The sequence below is a fragment of the Loxodonta africana genome, chromosome 1, assembly GCF_030014295.1.
Source record: "Loxodonta africana isolate mLoxAfr1 chromosome 1, mLoxAfr1.hap2, whole genome shotgun sequence".
NCBI lineage: Eukaryota > Metazoa > Chordata > Mammalia > Proboscidea > Elephantidae > Loxodonta > Loxodonta africana.
The window spans coordinates 209823904-209845523 of NC_087342.1; positions in this window are offsets into that span (position 1 = coordinate 209823904).

Genomic DNA, 21620 nt, shown 5'->3' on the forward strand with positions numbered 1-21620 from the left:
AAGAGGACTTGAAGTGCTTACTAAGGAAGATCAAACACCACAGCCTTCAGTATGGATAACACCTCAATATAAAGAAAACAAAAATCCTCACAATTGGATCAATAAGTAACATTATGGTAAATGGACAAAAGATTGAAGTTGTCAAGGATTTCATTTTACTTGGATCCACAATCAACAGCCATGGAAGCAGCAGTCAAGAAATCAAAAGATACATTGCATTGGGCAAATCTGCTCCAACGTGTTGAAAAGCAAAGATGTCACCTTGAAGACTAAGGTGCCTGACCCAAGCCATGGTATTTTCAATTGTATTATATGCATATGAAAGCTGGACAATAAGTAAGGAAGACCGCAGAAAAACTGACACCTTTGAATTGTGGTGTTGGCAAAAACTATTGAATATACCATGGACTGCCAATAGAATGAACAAATCTGTCTTGGAAGAAGTACAACCAGAATGCTCCTTGGAAGCAAGGATGGCGAGGCTGCATCTTACGTACTGTGGACACGTTGTCAGGAGGGATCAGTCCCTGGAAAAGACATCATGGTTGGTAAAGCACAGGGTCAATGGAAAAGAGGAAGACTCTCAATGAGGTGGGTTGACACAGTGGCTGAAACAATGGGTTCAAGCATAACAATGATTGTAAGGATGGAGCAGGACTAGGCGGTGTTTTGTTCTCTTGTGCATTGGGTCACTATGAGTTGGAACCGACTTGACGGCACCTAACAACAACAACAACAGACTGGGAAAAAAATTTTGGCTTTTACAAATACGACAAAGTTCTAATCTCTAAAATCTACAGGAAAATCCAATACTTCTACAACAAAAAGACAGATAATCCAATTAAAAAATGGGCAAAGGAAATGAACAGACACTTCACCAAAGAAGACATCATAGCAGCCAACAGACACGTGGGGAAAAGCTCGCTATCACTAGCCATTAGAGAAATGCAAATCAAAACCACAATAAGATACCATCTCACCCTGGGATTACTGGCACAAATGAAAAAAAACAGAAAATGACAAATGTTGGAGAGGTTGTGGGGAGGTCAGAACTCTTATGCACTGCTGGTAGGAATACAAAATGAAACAACCATTTTGGAAAAAGATATGGCACATCCTTAGAAAGCTAGAAATAGAAATACCATATGATCCAGCAATCCCACTCCTAATAAATCCTAGAGAAATAAGAGTCATCACACGAATAGACATATGCACAACCGTGTTCATTGCAGGATTGTTCACAATAACAAAAATATGGGAACAACCTAGATGCCCATCAACAGATGAATGGATTAACAAACTATGATATACACACAATGGAATATTACACAATGATAAAGAACAATGATGAACCTGTGAAGCATCTCATAAAATGGATGCATCTAGAACACATTAAGCTGAGTGAAATAAGTAATCACAAAAGGACAAATATTGTATGAGACCACTACTGTGAAAGCTCATGAAAAGGTTTATACACAAAAAGAAACAATTTTTGATGATTATGAGGGAGGGGAGACGTGGGGATGGAAAAACACTAAATAGATGATAGACAAGTTGTATCTTTGGTGAAGGGCAAGACAGTGTGCAATACTGGAGAAGCCAGCACAACTTGTACAAGGCAAGGTCATGGAAGTTCCATAGACACATCCAAAATCCCTGAGGGACAAAATTGCTGGGATGAGGGCTGTGGGACCATGGCCTCGGGGAACACCTATGTCAATTGGCATAACATAGTTTATAAAGAAAATGTTCTACATTCAACTTTGGTGAATAGTGCCTGGAGTCTTAAAACCTGTGAGTGGCCATGTAAGATACTCCACTGGTATCAGCCCTTTGGGAACAAGGACGAATGAAGAAAACTAAACATACAAGGAAAAGATAAGTCCAAAGGACTAATGGATAACATCTACCACTGCCTCCACCAGACAGAGTCCGATACAACTAGGTGGTACCCAGCTACCACCACTGCTCTGACAGGGATCACAATAGAGGTCCTGGACAGAGCTGGAGAAAAATGTAGAACAAAATTCTAACTCACAAAAAAGACCAGACTTACTGGCCTGGCAGAGACTGGAGAAACCCCTAGAGTATGGCCCCTGGACACTCTTTTAGTTCAGTGATGAAGTCACTCCTGAGGTTCACCCTTTAGCCAGAGATTGGATCGGCCCATAAAGCAAAACGAGACTGGAGTGGTGCAACAGCTCAGGGTCAAAGGCTAGAAGGCAGGAGGGGACAGGAATGCTGGTAATAGGGAACTCAAGGTCAAGAAGGGAGAGTGTTGACATGTCATGGGGTTGTTACCCAATATTATAAAACAACATGTGTACTAACTGTTTAGTGAGAACTAGTTTGTTCTGTAAACCTTCATCTAACATTCAAAAGAAGAAAAAAAAAATTAGGTGATTGACCCCCTCACAATTAGATGAGTTTCTTTTGACATATCGTGAAAATAAATCAGAAATATTTCTGACTTGTTCATTTCATTGTTGATCGGAAATGTTAAATTCATTAGCTTCCATTATGCATTATAGAAATCTGTGATCTTACCAGATAGTCAAGATTTCCAATAACAAATTCAATGAACAAAACAACTTCCTTCCTGCATTCTCATCTACCTTGGATGATAAGTCTAAAGAGATCTAATGAAAGCATCTTTTATAATCAGTCTAAAAATAATAATTTTAACCTTTTTGCATAAAGCTAATTTTAGATTTACAGAAAAGTTGCAATAATTTCCATTTATATGAAAATGCCAAGAATTTCCATATAAACTTAAACTAGCTTCCTAATGCTAACATTTATATAACCACGGTACTTGTACGAAAAAGAAGAAATTAACATTGATTTAGTATTAGTCCACCACTCATCTGTCAGCTTGTCAAACTGTGGTGGCTTGCCTGTTGCTGTGATCCCAGAAGCTATGCCACCGATATTTCAAATATCAGCAGGATCACCTATAATGGACAGGTTTAAGCAGAGCTTCCAAACTAAGACAGACTAGGAAGATCGTATGATAGAATTTTGCAAGACCAATGACTTCTTCATTCCAAATACCTTCTTTTAACAACATAAACAGCGACTATACATATTTTTTTTATACATATGAGGAAACCCTGGTGGCATAGTGGAAACTCTGGTGACGTAGTGGTTAAGTGCTACAGCTGCTAACCAAGAGATCGGCAGTTCGAATCTATCAGGCACTCCTTGGAAACTATGGGGCAGTTCTACTCTGTCCTGTAGGATTGCTATGAGTGGAAATCAACTTGACAGCAGTGGGTTTGGTTTTTGGTTTATACATATGAACCTTGTTAGATGTAATACACAGGAATCAATCATATCGACTACATCTGTGGAAAGACACAATGGAGAAGTTCAATACAATCAGTCAGAACAAGGCCAGGGGCTGACTCCAGGACAGACCATCAGTTGCTCACATGCAAGTTCAAGTTGAAACTGAAGAAAATTAGAGCAAGTCCACAAGAGCCAAAATACAACCTTGTGTGTATTGCACCTGAATTTAGAGACCATCTCAAGAATAGACTTCACACATTGAACACTAATGAACAAAGACAAATTGTAGAATGACATCAAGGACTCACTGCATGAAGAAAGCAAAAGATCATTAAAAAGACAGAAAAAAAAAAAGAAAAGACCAAAAGGAATGTCAGAAGAGACTCTGAAACTTGCTCTTGGGCACAGAGTGGCTAAAGCAAACAGATGAAACGATGAAGCAGAAGAGCTGATCAGAAGATTTCAAAGGCAGGCTTGAGAAGACAAAGTATCAAATGAAGTGTGCAAAGACCTGGAGTTAGAAAACCGAAAGAGAAGGTGCTCAACATTTCTCAGGCTGAAAGAACTGAAGAAAAAATTCTAGCCTTGAACCAATTTTGAAGGATTCTACAGGAAAACATTGAATGATGCAGAAAGCATCAAAAGAAGTTGGAAGGAATACATGGAGTCTCTGTACCAAAAATAAAATAGATCAACTTCACACATTTCAAGAGGTAGCATATGATTAAGAACCAATGGTACTGAAGGAAGGAGGCCAAATTGCACTGAAGGCACTGAACAAAAATCAAGGCTCCAGGAATTAGCAGAATATGGATTGAGATGTTTCAACAAACGGATGCAGTGCTGGAGGTGCTCACTCATCTGGGGCAAGAAATTTGGAAGATTGCTGCCTGGCCAACCGACTGGAAGAGATTCATGTTTTTTTCCCATTCCAAAGAAAAATAATCCATCAGAATGTGGAAATTATCAAACAATGTCATTAATATCTCACTCAAGTAAAATGTCGCTGAAGATCATTCAAAAGCGTTTAGAGCAGTACATTGACAGGGAACTGAGGCTCAAGCCAGATTCAGAAGAGGACATGGAATGAGGGATATCATTGCTGATGTCAGATGGATCTTGACTGAAAGCAGAGAATACTAGAAAGATTTTTACCTGTGTTTTATTGAATATTCAAAGGCATTCGACTGTGTGGATCATAACACTTTTTAGATAACATTGTGAAGAATAAGAATTTCAGAACACTTAATTGTACATAGCCTGTACATAGACCAAGACGCAGTCATTCTAACAGAAAAAGGGGATACTGAGTGTTTCAAAATCAGGAAGGTGTGCGTCAGGGTTGTATCTTTTCACCATACTTATTTAATCTGCATGCTGAGCAAATAATCTGAGAAGACTGACAATATGAAGAAGAATGCAGCATCGGGATTGAAGTCAGACTCATCAACAATCTTGATATGCACATGAAATAACCTTGCTTGCTGAAAGTGAAGAAGACTTGAAGGACTCAGTGAAAATCAAAGACTATGGTCTTCAATATGGATTGCACCTCAACACAAAGAAACAAAAAATCCTCACAACTTGTCCATCTTGATAAACGAAGAAAATATTAAAGTTGTCTACAATTTCATTTTACTTGAATCCACTATCAATGCCTAGTGAAACAGCAGTCAAGAAATCCAAGGACAGACCTGTTGCCAAAGACCTCTTTAAAGAGTTAAAGAGCAAAGATGTCACTTTGAGGATTAAGGTACACCTGACCCAACTCATGCTATTTTCATTCACCTCTTATGCACATGAAAGCTGCACAATGAATAAGGAAAGCCAAAACAGAATCTATGCCTTTGAATTATGGTGTTGGCAAAGAATATTTAATATACCATCAAGTGCCAGAAGAATGAACAAACTTTTTTGGAAGAAGTACAGCCAGAGTGTTCCTTAGAAGCAAGGAGGTGAAACTTCATCTCACATACTTTGGACATGTTATCAGGAGGGACCAGTCCCTGGAAAAGGACGTCATGCTTGGTAAAGTAAAAGCTTAGCACATAAGAGGAAGCCCCTCAACAAGCTGGACTGATACAGTGGCTGCAACAATGGGCTCAAGCATAACAATGGTTGTGAGGATGGTGCCAGGACCAAGCAGTGTTTTGTTCTGTTGTACATAGGGTCTCTACGAGCTGGAGCTGACTGACAGGCACCTAACCACTAAAAAATGATATTAATAATTAAAGCTGATCCAGATTTCACAAGTTTTTTTTTTTTTTCTTTTCAAAGATCCATCGAGGATATTACTTGCATTTAGTCATTATATCTCCTTAATCTCTTCCAGTCTATGACAGGGAATCAGACTTGCCATGTTTTTGATGACCTGGTCAGTTTTGAAGATTATTAGTAAGGTATTTTATAAACTTCTTTGAATTTGAGTTTATTGATATTTTCTATGATTATTTAGGTTTATAAATTTTGGGGGAAAATTCCAGAGAGGTCAGCTTCCTTTCTCATCTCAGCATACTGAAGACACAAAATAACATGTCTTTTCACTTCTGATGCTAATTTGTATTACTTAGTTAGAGTGGTGCCTGCCATATTTCTCCATTATAAAACTACTGGTTTTCCCTTTTCATGCTCTTTCCCATACAGCTGGTCCCTAATTCCAACTCACGCTCCAGGAAAGAGAAATTAGGCTCCATCACCTGGAGGAAGAGGTATCAATATATATGTTAAAGTCATCACAGTACTTAATGAATACTATGAAAATACCCAGACAAAAGATAACAATGCATCTTTTTTTATATGAAATTTTCAAAAGGGCAGATCTATAGTAACAGAAATCAGGTCATTAGTTGCCACAGACTAGTGGTAGGGCTTGGAATTACTGTAAAGAGGCTCCAGGGATCTATTTCAGGTTATAAAGATATTTTCTATTATAGCTCTGGTGGCAGTTTACACAACTGTAATTTTTTGTTAATCTAATTAGGCTATTAAAATTTATTAAATTCATGGTATGTAAATTATACCTAAATAAAACTCATGTTTAGAATTATGCTACAAACCTCTGAAAAAGGATCAAAGGAAATTTAAAAGATGATGTGTAGTTTATTCAACACATTAGGCTGGAATAATCAGATCTCCAAATGCAAAAAAGAAAAAGAACCTAGGCACAGACCTCACATCTTCTATAAAAATTAAGTAAAACTAGATCATAGATTTACATAAAATATAAAACACATATAGACAAAAAAAAGTGAAAATCCAGGTGATCTCAGGTTTAACGATAAGACTTTAGATGTTTTTTGTTGTTAGGCGCCATCGAGTCAGTTCCGACTCATAGGGAACCTATGTACAACAGGAAGAAATTCTGTCCAGTTTTGTGTCATCCTCAAAATCATTGCTATGCTTGAGCCCATTGCTGTAGCCACTGTGTCAATCCACCTCGGTTGAGGGTCTTCCTCTTTTCCCCTGACCCTCTACTTTACCAAGCATGATGTCCTTCTCCAGGGACTGGTCTTTCCTGATAACATGTCCAAAGTAGTGAGACAAAGTTTCATCATCCTTGCTTCTAAGGAGCACTCTGGCTGTGTACTTCTTCCAAGACGACTTTGTTCATTCTTTTGGCCCTCCATGATGTATTCGATATTCTTCACCAACATCATAATTCAAATACATCAATATTTCTTTGGCCTTCCTTATATTGTACAGCTTTCTTATGCATATAAGGTGATTGAAAATACCATGGGTTGGGTCGTTGGGTCCTTAGTCCTCAAAGTGACATCTTTGCTTTTCAACAATTTAAAGGTGTCTTTTGTGGGAGATTTACCCAATACAACACATAGGAATTTAGATACAACACCAAAAGTATGATAAATGGAAGAAAAATCCATAATTTGCATTTTCTTAAAATCAAAAACTTCTGGTATGTGAAAAAAATTGTAAGAGAAAGAAAAAACAAGCCATATAGTTGGAGAATTTATAGTTAGGACATTTATCTAATAAATGACTTATATGTAAAACATAGAAAGAACTCTTAGTCACAAATTAAGAAAAAAAAAACTTCCAGTTAATGTAACTGGCAAAAGTTCCAAAGAAAATACATACGTGACAAAAAAATCATATGAAAGAATGTTCAGGATAATTTGTCAGTAAGGAATTGCAAATTAAAACAATAATGAGATACTGCTACACATCAGCTAAAATGGCTAAAATCAAAAAAGTTGGCTATCCCCAAAACTGGAGACGATGCTGAACATCAAGAACCCTCAACATTTGTTGATGGGAATGCAAACAGGTAACGCCACTTTGGAAAACACTTTGAAAAAAATAGCTCTTACAAAGTTAAACAATCCTACCAAATGATCAATAATTTTGCTTCTATGTGTTTACACAATTGATTTGAAAAAATTAAGTCCAACAGAAAGCTGCACTTGAGTGTTTGACTTAGTCAAGATTTTCTAGAGAACAAAACCAGTAAGATAGACAGATATAGACAGATAGGCAGACAAAGAGAGACAGTCAGACAGATGATAATATAGAAAGATGAAAGGGAGTGCCTGTTTTAAGGAATTGGCTCTTGTGATTGTGGAGTGCTGGCAAGTCCAAAATGTGTAGATCAGTCAGCAAGCTGAAGGTCTTGCATGAGAAAAAGGACACTAAGAAGAAAACTATTGAAATCTGCATAAATCCAGAACTTTAGTTAATAATAATCCATCAATAATTTTTCATAAATTGTAACAAACATACTATACTACTGTAAGATATTAATAAATATAGATAAACAGTACTTGGTGTGGGGTATATGGGGACACTCCGTGCCATCTTTGAAATTCTTCTGTAAACATGAAGTTGATATAAAAATATAGGTTATTAAAAAATATAATCTGTATGTGCTGCAATTTCAAATTATAAAAAGTAAGCTACAGATATTATATTTGTAGATTATTAATAAGATGAAGCTTTTTATTATTTGTGCCTGTGCATACTTGTTTGACTCTCAAAATAATTCTAACCACTGGCCATTTTTTTCCTTCTGAAGGATGTCCAAAACTCTGAAATCACATTGCTCTTTTAATTTAAGAGTATATGGAATATTTTAGCAAAAATATTCACATCTATGCTTCTTTTTTTTTTTTATGCTTCTTTTACTGAAAGCACTAAATAAGATACTTCATCTGGTACAGTGGTAAAATTTTTCTTCAAAAACCAATAAGAATGACTGCCCTGACAGGGAGCACAGCAGAGGACCCCTGAGGGAGCAGGAGATCAGTGGGATGCAGACCCCAAATTCTCATAAAAAGACCAAACTTAATGGTCTGACTGAGACTGGAGGAATCCCGGCGGCCATGCTCCCCAGACCTTCAGTTGACACAGGACAGGAACCATCCCCGAAGACAACTCATCAGAATTGAAAGGGACTGGTCAGCGGGTGGGAGAGAGACGCTGATGAAGAGTGAGCTAATTATATCAGGTGGACACTTGAGATTGTGTTGGCAACTCTTGTCTGGAGGGGGGATGGGAGGATAGAGAGAGAGGGAAGCCGGCAAAATTGTCAAGAAAGGAGAGACTGAAAGGGCTGACTCAAGAGGGGAAGAGCAAGTGGGAGTAGGGAGTGAGATGTATGTAAACTTATATGTGACAGACTGATTGGATTTGTAAACGTTCACTTGAAGCTTAATAAAAGTTATTAAAAAAAAAAACAATAAGAAATGACAGATATTGTGGGAAATAGAAAAATTAGACCTAATTGCAGCAGCCTATTAAGTTGCACAATACTGTACTACTTACCTACTGCTGCCTAACAAATTACCCGAACAGACCCAATTATTTTCTGCTGTGAATTTTTTTGTTGATACCATGCGTTTTCATTAATGGAAGCATGCTGAATCATTGAGTGTTGTTGAAATTTTAGTAGATTGTATTTTTTTCTTGCTCCCTCCAACAAACCTACCCTTAGAGTCCAGAGAGACATACTAATTCTACCTCCAGGGTCCCTCCTGAGTCCCCTGGGACAGGAGTGTCCCAAATATTTTTTTTCAAAATTTCTATTTTGCCTATCAAAAATGCATACACATCACACAACACCCTGGAGAAACAGTAATTTGCATCACACTCCCGTTTTTTCAGTTTCAAACAGTCATAAAGGTCCCTGTCTTGCAGCAGCATGCAATGACAGTGGGAAAGCAGACTACCAATGAACCTGAGAGACAGAGAATGTTGGTAGGTACTTGTATATCCCACTGGTCATGAAAGCATTTATTATTCCCGTTTCTGTGGGTCAAATTCAGGAGCAGCTTCTCTGGGTAGTTGTGGCTCAGGATCTGTAAAGAGGATACCGTCATAGCTTCAGCCAGGGAGCTGTCATTTGAACGTTTGTCTGGGGATTGGAGATTTAATTCTAATACAGCTTGCCTTTACAGCTGTTAACAAATGTCCCAACTCATCACTGGCTGTTAGCAAAAGGCCTCAGTTCTTCACAACCTGTATTTCTTCATAGGCCGCTTGAGCGGCCTAACACCCTGACAGTCCACTCTCCCCTCTATGAACAATCCTTGAGAGATAGCTCTTTATGATCTATTCCCTACAGGTGTACATTGCTGCTTCCAAATAATTCTATTTGTTAGAGGCAAGTCATTAAGTTCACCCCACACTCAAGGCTTCACCTTTTGAATGGAGGAGTACGAAAACATTTGTAGACGGATTTGAAAACCAAAAAAGATACTGAAATTAAGAGAATATTGATTTCCTGAGATACTTAAGAATTGTATTAGTCCACAGTGAAACATGATACAAACTTAAGGTACAGGACTTCGTGTTCTGTTAGTGTCCTCTTTTTCGGCATGTTGCTGAAGTCTAAAGAGAAAAATAATCCAAATAAAGAGCAAAAAGGTGACTTCCAAAATATGTTATTTTTTTAAATATGCAATTTATAATTAAATAATAGCCTGGATGAGGTGAATAAGAAACATATTTTATTGGTGCTTAGTATTGTTTAATAAAAACTAACCCTAATGTAGAGGGAAGGTGAGTGGGAGTTCAGTGATGGAATTCTCATCTTTTATACCCGAGACTCAGGTTTGATTCCTGGACAATACACGTTATACACAAACATCACCCATCTGTCCATGTAGGCTTGCGTGTTGCTGTGATTCTGAAAAGATTTCAGAGGAGCTTCCCAACTTAAATGGACTAGAAAGAAGGGCCTGGCAATAGACCTTTGAAAATCAGTCAGTGAAAACCCTCTGGGTTGCTACTGTTGACCTGAACCCATCATGGAGATAGTGTAAGACTGGGCAGTGTTTCATCCTGTTGTGCATGGTGTCACCAAGAGTTGGAGGCCAACTTGACATTTGGTGGCAGCTAACAACAACAAATGTAAAGAATCATGAGGATGTCGCTAGTGCCAAACTTGGAGTGGTGGAGCAGGAAACAATACCAAAATAGGCTTCCTAGGCCCTGAGCTGTTGCTCCTATTGTCTCCATCTTCTCTCCATTTCTCAAGGGGAAGAGGGCTAACAGACAAGGGAGGAATTCACTTCAAAATGGTAGATACATATAATCTCCTTAAGGAACAGCTCACTTCTGGTGGGGAAGCAGAAGACATGGAGACAGGGAATTCTTAGTGCTGGTGTCTGTTCTTGGCCACTTCAAACCCAGCTATTAAATTTACTAGGAAAACAGAAGTTTGGGGCTTCAGTTCCTAATCCTGGATTCCGATTCCCTGCTCTAGTGGTTGATACCCCTTTTTGTTACTGTTGTGTGTTTTTGAGTCAATTCTGACTCATCTGGACCCTATATGACAGAGTAGAACTGCCGCCTAGGTTTCCTAGGCTAGAATCTTTATAGGACCAGATCTCCAGGTCTTTTCTCCCAGGGAGCCACTGGTAGGTTTGAACAGCCGAGTTTTAGTTAGCAGCCGAGTACTTAACCATTGAGCCACCAGGTTTCCTTTGATATCCCCTAGGGGATTATAAATGGTTATAATATATAGGCAAAAAATATAATATTGGGAAAAGCTGCTGCAAAAGACCTCTTTAAAGTGTTAAAAAGCAAAAGATATCACTTTGAGGACTAAATTGTGCCTGACCCAACCCATGATATTTTCAGTTGCGTCATATGCAAGTGAAGTCTGGACAATGAATAAGGGAGACTGAAGAAGAATTGACACCTTTGAACCATGGTGCTGGAAAAGAATACTGAATGTACCATGGAATGCTAGAAAAAAAAATCTGTCCAGGAAGAACTATACCCAGAATGCTCCTTAGAAGCAAGGATGGTGAGGCTTTGTCTCATATACTTTGGACAAGTTATCAGGAAGTACCAACACTTGGAGTAGGACATTATGCTTGGTAAAGCAGAAAGTCAGCAAAAAAGAGTGAGACCCTCAACAAGATGGATTGACATAGTGGCTGCAACAATGATTTCAAATGTAGGAACAACCGTGAGAATGGTGCAGGACCTGGCAGTATTTCCTTCTATTGTGCATAGGGTTGCTATGAGTCAGAGCCATCTTGATGTCACCTAAAAACAACAACATAATAATGTTGTTGTTGTTGTTGTTAGGTGCCATTGAACCAGTTCCAACTCATAGCGACTCCATGAACAACAGAACGAAACAATGCTGGGTCCTGTGCCATCCTTACAATCATTGTTATGCTTGAGCCCATTGTTGCAGCCACTGTGTCAATCCAGCTCGTTGAGGGTCTTCCTCTTTTCTGCTGGCCCTGTACTTTGCCAAGCATGGTGTCCTTCTCCAGAGACTGATCCCTCCTGACAACATGTCCAAAGTATGTAAGACGCAGTCTCGCCATCCTTGCTTCTAAGGAGCATTCTGGTTGTACTCCTTCCAAGACAGATTTATTCATTCTTCTGGCAGTCCATGGTATATTCAATATTCTTCTCCAACACCACGATTCAAAGGCATCAATTCTTCCTCAATCTTTCTTATTCATTGTCCAGCTTCACATGCATACGATGTGATTGAAAATACCATGGCTTGGGTCAGGCGCACCTTAGTCTTCAAGGTGACATCTTTGCTCTTCCACACTTTAAAGAGGTTCTTTGCAGCAGATTTACCCAACCCAATCCGTCTTTTGATTTCTTGACTGCTGCTTCCATGGCTGTTGATTGTGGATCCAAGTAAAATGAAATCCTTGACAACTTCAACCTTTTCTCCATTTATCATGATGTTGCTCATTGGTCCAGTTGTGAGGATTTTTGTTTTCTTTATGTTGAGGTGCGATTCATACTGACTGTGGTCTTTGATCTTCATTAGTAAGTGCTTCAAGTCCTTTTCACTTTCAGTGAGCAAGGTTGTGTCATCTGCATAATGCAGGTTGTAAATGAGTCTTCCCCCAATCCTGATGCTCCACTTTTCTTCATACAGTCCAGCTTCTCAGATTATTTGCTCAGCATACAGACTGAATAGGTATGGTGAAAGACTACAACCCTGACACACAGCTTTCCTGACTTGAAACCAATCAGTATCCCCTTGTTCTGTCCAAACAACTGCCTCTTGATCTGTGTAAAGGTCCCTCATGAGCACAATTAAGTGTTCTGGAATTCCCGTTCTTCGCAATGTTATCCATAATTTGTTATGATCAACACAGTCGAATGCCTTTGCATAGTCAATAAAACACAGGTAAACATCCTTCTGGTGTTCTCCGCTTTCAGCCAGGATCCATCTGACATCAGCAATGATATCCCTGGTTCCACGTCCTCTTCTGAAACTGGCCTGAATTTCTGGCATATGGTAAATAAAATGCTACTTCTATGGATTGAATAGTGTTCTGCAAACAGATGTGTTGAAATTCTCCCCATACCTGTGAATGTGACCTTGATTGGAATAAGTTGTTGGAAGATATTACCAGTTAGCATGATGTCATGCTGGAGTAGAGAAGGTCCTAAATCACTCAGAATGGTGTCCTTATAAAAGAGGAGAAGAAACACAGAGAGACACAGGAAAAATCACCGTGTGATTATGCAGTCATACTACAGCTGCAGGTCAAAGGGTGTCCCGGGCTACCAGAAGCTGAGAAAGACAGGAAGCGATCTTCTCCAAAAGCCCTCAGATAGAGCATAGCACTGGTGGCACCCCAAATTGGGACACTTAGCATGCAGTTTTGTGATCCAATAAATTTCCATTGTCTTAAGCCACCTAACTTGTGATATTTTGTTATAGCAGTCCTTCAAGACTAAGAGTACACTATAAAAATGATTAGTATCATGAAAGAAGATGAGAAAATTATGAAGACAAACCAACTGAAATATTTATAAAAACATCGTACTTGTACTGGAAATGAAAAAATCAGTAGAAGGCTATACCTTACTAAAGTGGAATATTAAATTTTAAATCTATCTCAGAAATCATCAGAAAAAGAAAATAGGAAAAGTATAAGAACTTTAGGTATGTGTAGGATAGAAATATAAATCCCTAAATTAATAGTCCTGGAATTAGTTAAAATATATATGAAGAAATATTTGAAACAGTAAGGAGAGAACAGTTTCAAATATTAAAGAGTAATGAAATACATCATATTAAAAAGTCTAAAAGAATAAAGATGGAATTTTTTTATAAAACCACCACCAGACACATAATAGTGAAACTTAGATTTTCCAAAACCATGAACAAATTCTGAACAATCAATATTAGAATTCTAAACAATAGTAAGAACAAAAAGACAGTAGAGTTGTATTTTCAAAGTGTGGAAGATAAGAACTATATGATATTGCTGTTTTTTGAAAAACTAAACTGAGATTTAAGGTAATGATACAATAAAGATACCTCAGGAATTTTATCATACAAAAAAATACTTATTGGATGAAGTGCTATTGAAAGATAGAAATGAATTGAAGAAAATGAATTTCCTTCCTGGTATCATGATCTGTTCTAGCTATCTATTTATGTGTAGCAAATTCCCAAAATTTAATGGCTTAAAACAACCATTTGTATAAGACTTACAGATTTTATGAGGCACTGATTCAAAATTCACACAGTGGGAATGGATCCTTTCTGCTCCATATTACATAAGGACTTAGCTGGAAAGGTTCATAGATTGGCAGTACTGAATACCTGAGGTCAGGGCTAGTCTAGAAAAAAAAAGTCTAGAGAGTTTCTTAATCCCATGCCTGGTAATTGATGTTGGATGTCCCCTGAGATGTCAGCTGGGATGATCATGCACCTGACAGTCTGTCTATCATCTACACATGGCCTTTATATGTTACATGGACATCCTCACAGCATGGTAGTCTTGAGTTCCTCACATGGCACTAGGCCTCTCCCAAGTGAACCAGGTTGAAACTCAGTTGTATTTGATGATCTGATTTCATAACATAAAGGAAGAGTAATTATTTATTTTGTTGAAAAATCTGAATTTGGGAATGATTTGGTGAGAGTAGTTCATCTATTTTTATGTGGCTTCATCTGAGACAGTTTGATGGAGAACTACATTATCCATGTTCAAGATGGCCTATTCACAGTTGGAAAGGTAGCTATAGCTTGGAAACTCAGCCTGGCTGTGAAGGGTTGAGATCTCCATTTCTACCCATGTAACCATTTCCACAGTCTCCTTGGACTTCCACACTGCATGTTGATTCAATTCCAAGAAAAAGTGTTTCAGTAGACTTAGATGGAAACTATTTCATCTTTGATGATCTAGTTTTGGAAGTCACATAACATCACTTTTGCCATAGTCAGAAACCAATTCTCATTCAAGAGGATGAAACAAAGAGGCCACCTCTCAATGGGAAAAGTGTCAAAATCAAATTAGAAGAGATATAAGAGAAGAAGAGATATTATTTTGGTCATCTTTCAAAAATGCAAACCACTCTACTAGTCTACCTTTGCAGAAGGAAAAATAGATAAATAAATAAAAAGAAGAAAAACTGGTATATTATATAGGCATACACACACATAAGAAAAAAACGTATTTTTTTTCTTCATTTATATGAAGGTTACCTGAATTTTTGGTATTACTTTTAGTTAGAGTTAGGTCGTTTTGAGTTTACAGTATTAAACAAGTCAACCTAAGGCAGGTATACCTGGGGAAAGACATATTATTCAACACTCAGACATGGAGTTAATTTATTTATTGTTATAAAAATGTATGTAAAAATACACTTAATACACCTTTTACCAGCTGAACATTTTTGAGGTTTACAAGTTACATTAATCATGTTGTACAACCATCGTCTATAATCATTGCCAAATTTTCCACCACCATATGGAGCTTATTTTTTGTTGTTCCTGTTTTTGCTTTTCTTCAGGCTACAGCAAATTTTAAAATTTTTATCTTAGTTTTTGAGATAATCAGTACATTTCAATCACCCACAAAACCTCTTGTATCAACATATGAAAATCATCTTAATGATTACACTGATGTGGAAATAAATATACCAATTGGCTGATCTCTCTGATTATGAATGGCTGTTAGTAATAGATAATATTGAGAGATATTTAATTCCATTTCATGACTTGATTTTAAAACAATGTCCATCTTAAACAATTAAGACAGTTAAGCTTAGTAATTTACTTAAAATGATAGCCACATAAAGAATCCCCAGAATATGAACAAAAGAAGGCACAGCTGGACTTTTCACAGCAAATTATATTTTATACTAGCAGCTTGTAGAAGGAAGTCATTTATTAGATTATACTGCTTGTTATATTCTTAAAAAATACAGTATCTTTATTAAAAACACATTTAATTCTTCTGATTTGGCCACAATAATATAAATGGTGCTTTTGCATGTCTTAGAAAACATGAGCATGGGATTTAATGCCACATTTAAAGTGGCACTAAAGACTGAATAAATTCTGAATGTATTCAAATCCATTAAGTAATTTTGAACAGGCACTTATTTGTGTAAAGTTAAGCTGCTCAAAGTCCGCATTATGGTTTCTAACAGGCAGGGAAATTGATATGTAAGAAAAGTGTTGGAACTCTAATTTGAGAAATGTCTGTATTATTTTTAGCTTCATAATATATGATTATCAACAGAAGAATTATAATGCGATGACAAATTAAATATCTTTTTTTAAAAACATCACTTCTCACAGCTCTGTTTAGAAATGTCTTCTGAGCGATTCAAGCAATAACAACCATAAGAAAGGCAACATGTTAAGAAGCTGATTACATTTTTCACTAAATTGTAGAGAAATAACCCTTGTTGGTAGTTTTACACTGTCAACTTAGCTATACTAAAACTATATTTCCCAGAGATTCCTTCCTTCTGCGATTCTGGGTTAGGGTTGGCCACAACAGAATTTTTGCAAGATTTGAAGATACAAAACAAATATGAGCCAATTCATTCTGAAGATCCTTATAATGCACTGAGTCCCACTAGAGCTTATGCAAATGGCCAACATATTGGCTCACCCTTTTGAGTCTGCAGCTACTCTAGCTCCCACCAACCTTCCTACTTCAGATTTTCAGAGTCGTGAGTCAGGTGTTTGTGCAGCCCCATGTAGGTTTGTGCCATAAAAATCATTAATAAAATATTAGCAAATTGGACATAGCAATATAAAGGAAAATACATTATAACCTAGTGAACTTTAAGACAGGAATTCTAAGTTGGGTAACATCAGAAAACCAATTAGTGTAAAGAACTAAAAGCCCTGTGATCAACTCAAAAGATACATAAAAAATTTTGACACAGTCTGACACCCACTCATAAACAAAACTCTCTGAAAACTAGGAAGAAAGGAGCATAAAAAACTGACACCTTTAAGTTGTGGTGTTGGTGAAGAATATTGAATATACCATGGACTGCCAGAAGAATGAACAAATCTGTCTCGGGAAAAGTACAGCCAAAATTCTCCTTAGAAGTAAGGATGGTGAGACTTCATCTCACTTATTTTGGACATGTTATCAGGAAGGACTAGACTAATCCCTGGAGAAGGACATAATGCTTGCTAAAGTGGAGGGTCAGCAAAAAAAAGGTAGACCCTCAAAGACATAGATTGACACAACGGCTGCAACAATAAGATCAAGCATAATAACCATCATGAGGATAGCCCAGGACCGGGCAGTGTTTCCTTCTGTTGTACATAGGGTCACCATGAGTCAGAGCAGACTCGATGGCACCAAACAACATCATCTTACCTCATTGAAAGCCTAGAGACTTCCCTCTAAAATTAGAATCAAGGCAAGGAAATTTGCTGACACAACGGTTTTGAATATTGGATGGAGGTTCTAGTCAATAAAACAAACAGCAACTTCTACAGGAAACAGAATTTTAGACATTGGAGGCAAGTATAGACATAGGCATGGTTCACTTTATCCAGGTTGATTCTGCCTTGTTCTTTATCTCCTCTATCTTCAGGGCAAGTTTTGTCCAGCTTGTTCACCATACTGACCAACAGCAATTTTAAACTCATTAGCAGATACTGTGAGGTAAGCTTTCCTTAAAAACCTTCAACTGCTTCAATTGTGTAATCCCACCCCTAGAATAAATGAAGTATTTTATATATTTCATTGTGATATACTTCCCTGATCAAATTACAGCAGATCCATCAGTCAAGACAGTTTACACAGGTTTTAGAACATTGTTCTACATTAAGTGGTTGTTGTTAAGTGTCATCGAGTTGGTTTTGCCTCATAGTGACCCTGTGTACAACAGAGTGAAAAACTGCCCAGTCTTGTGCCATCGTCACAATTGTTGCTATGTTTGAGCCCATTGTTGCAGCCACTGTGTCAGCCCATCTCGTTGTTGAGGTTTTCCTCTTTTTTGCTGACCCTCTACTAAGCATGATTTCCTTCTCCAGGGACTGATCGGGACTCATTTACTGTGTTTGGGGGTTTTTGTACATAATATCTGCCATATTGCTCTCTTTCAACATGTTTCTTCAACTTTAAGCATATTTAGCAGCAATATCAAGAAACAGTGACTGAATGTGTACATAACTATGTGAGACAATGAATGAAACATGAGCATTCCATCTCTCAAGTATCTTGAAGTATATATTACTTAAAAATTGAGTACTATTCTCTAATTCTATTTGGATATATAATCGACTCGACGGCACTGGGTTTGTGGGTTTTTATATGAACTACACTGAGTTTATCTAGAGTGGGACTAGAGAAATTAAGGTTTAAGAAAATATGTCAAAATGTTTTAAGATTATAAAAAAGCTAATACTTCTATTCACTAACCATAAGCCTTTTGTGTGGAAACAGGTGGCACAGTGGTAGCAAGAGTAGCAAGTGCTCAGCTGCTAACCAAAAGTTGGCAGTTTGAACACATCAGCCGCTCCGCAGGAGAAAGATGTGGCAATCTGATTTCGTAAAGAATTATACCCTTGGAAACCCTATGGGGCAGTTCTACTCTGTCCTATAGGGTTACTATGAGTTGGAATCAAATTGACAGCCCTGGGTTTGTTTTTGTTTTGTTTTTGTATAGCTGAATAAATTAATCCTCCTATTGTTCCTGTAGGCTTACCATAAATAAACGTTGATGGCAGTAACATGCGAATGTATCTTTCTTAAAAACAAAAAAGCATAAATAATACAGTATCTCAGAGGCGGTGACTTTTGAACCGGGTCTTGAATAACAGGAGAGGTTTTCCTGTGCACAAGGGACAAATAAGGGATGCATAGACAAAAGTAACCACATATGTAAAAGAATGGGGGCACAAAGAGGACACAATATCCATGAAACTGTGCCAAGTCTTATGTTACTGGGGCTACTCAGGTTTGTTTTCTAGGTAGACAATTGTGAAATCAATGGGGGAAAAGTAAACAATGGAAGTGAGGATAGAAAAATTAGGGACACTATTTTGTAAGCTTAGGTACTAATAGTTCAGGAAGCAGACATTTTACATTATGACCCTGAGGCTCCCACAGGACACTGAGACAGAACTACTTAGAAAACAAACTGCCGTCTAGGTTTAAAGACCAGTTAGGAGGTGAGCATCCTTGACTTAACGTTCAGTTACTAACATTTGTGAATAAGTTAGAATAAGAAACATAGATTGCTTGTTAAAGCAAAGTCGAGTTAGGTCTTGTTTTAGGTCTTGTTTGCAGTTTATTTCCAAGCTTGAAATGAATACTAAGTTAATGTTTAAATAAAGCTCCAAAAAAGTTAATATATAAAGATACAACATTTAATTCTGTCTGAATAACTAGCTCTTTTAAAAGTGAAAGCACTAGGTTTTCATTGAGATTCTGTCTTTAGATTATCGTGGGATATCAGATTGCTTTTAGTTCTCTAGGATTGAGTTCTTAATGGCTCATAGATTTCTACTGAGATTACAACTATTCTACTCTCCAGGCTGGGAAAAGGAAACTATAATCAAATTCCTTGGGGATGTGATCTAATCACAGCTGAAGCATAACACGTGAGAAGCAACTTCTCATGGACCAATAGTGCCTCAACCCACACAAGTTACTGTTTCACTGGAAAGATCTCTTTATGGAAAATCAAAGAAATTTTTAATTTTAAGATAATTACCACATTCTCCTCCTTGAATGGAAACCCAAAGGCAATGGGACGGGCGGTCCTCTTTGAAACTTGCTCAAAAAAAAAAAAAAGAAGGAAAAAGAAAAAAAACCTGATGCCATCAGGTCAATTCTGACTCACAGCAACCCTGTAGGACAGAGCAGACTGCCCCCGTAGTGTTTCCAAAGACCGGCTGGTGGATTCGAACTACCAACTTTTTGGTAGGAACTGAGCTCTCAACACTGTGCCACCAGGGCTCCTTTCAAATATTTCCTTGCATTTCATAAACTTAAAAAAAAAAAAAAAAAACTGATGGAAAATGTATTTAATTTGAGGTTCTGAGCATTCTGGTTTCAAAAAACATTATAGAAAAAGAATTTTGTCAAAATGGAACAAAATTATTTTGTAATAAACCAGCGTATTTTCAAAGGTAGAAACCACCTAACCATACACACTGGAATTAAAGCTAAAGGAAAGTAAACCTAGTATTTGAGGGTTTTATTGAAGCTCTAAGAGAAAATTTCCTGACACTATCAACTTGCCAGGCTGTGAAATATTGAAATCAATGGTGTAAATTTCTCCAGAAGCCTTAAGAAATAGGTTTACTTACAAGTCACTTGTTCTTGGCTATAAGCAACCCTTGGGAAAAAAAGTTGTCTCTTGATACCATGCAGTACAGGATCAACAAATCAAAGCATGTCTCTAGGTAAACTGCAGAATAAAATCTGTTTTCTTTATGTCAAAGTAATTAAGAAATTTTTGTATAAACTTATAGTAAGGTAAAATATCTGGTTATATCACATTATTATAAAAGAATTTAAAGAGAAAACAAACATTTAGATAACGTGAGGTGGGCACTCGTACTAAAGATTTTATAGTATGAATGAAGCAATTTGAAATTCTACTTAGAGTATAACCTGATGTCTTAGCCATCTAGTGCTGCTATAACAGAAATACCACCGGTGGAAGGCTTTAACAAAGAGAAATTTATTTCTTCACAGTAAAGTAGGCTAAAAGTCTAAATTCAGGGAGTCAGCTCCAGGGAAAGGCTTTCTCTCTCTTTTGGTCTTCTCATCAATCTTCTCCTGGACTAGGGGTTTCTCCATGCAGGAACCCCAGGTCCAAAGGATGTGCTCTGATCCAGGCACTGCTTTCTTGGTGGTATGAGGTCCCCCCTCTCTGCTGGCTTCCCTTTCCTTTTATCTCTTGAGAGATAAAAGGTGGTGCAGGCCACACCCCAGGGAAACTTCCTTTACATTGGATCTGGGATATGACCTTGTAAGAGTGTTACAATCCCACCCTAATCCTCTTTAATATAAAATTACAATCACAAAATGGAGGACAACCACACAATACTGGGAATCATGGCCCAGCCAAATCGATACACATTTTTTTTGAGACATAATTCAGCCCATGACACCTGAAATTCTGTTATTAATATCAGAAAGTTTCAGGTTGGTATGAATCACATACCTAAAATTAGGCACAGTCCTAGTCATTTGTTAATTTCATATTACTTAGTACCTGGAAACATCACACTTTCTTTAGCCCAGAAGATGTAGAAGTGAAATGATAATCAGTCTATTTACTAAGAATCTTATTTAGGGAACTACTTCTTGTATTATTGGCAAAAAATTGGTAAACAGTTCTCCTCTTCAGAAAACAAGTATAAAACTGGACTAGACTGTCTAAACAGATTATTTCAGGCCACTAAAAATAAACAGCAAAAAACAACAAATTTAGAAATGTTTACTCTTGAAGAGTTGTTACTACATCAGGTAGGAACTGTAGCAACTCTGTGATCATCTTGGCTTGGGTTGCTCAAAATATTTATGACAGATGACTAAATATATATGCATGAGAGAAACCTTAGAGAGAGCCAGAAAAAGTGAAATTCA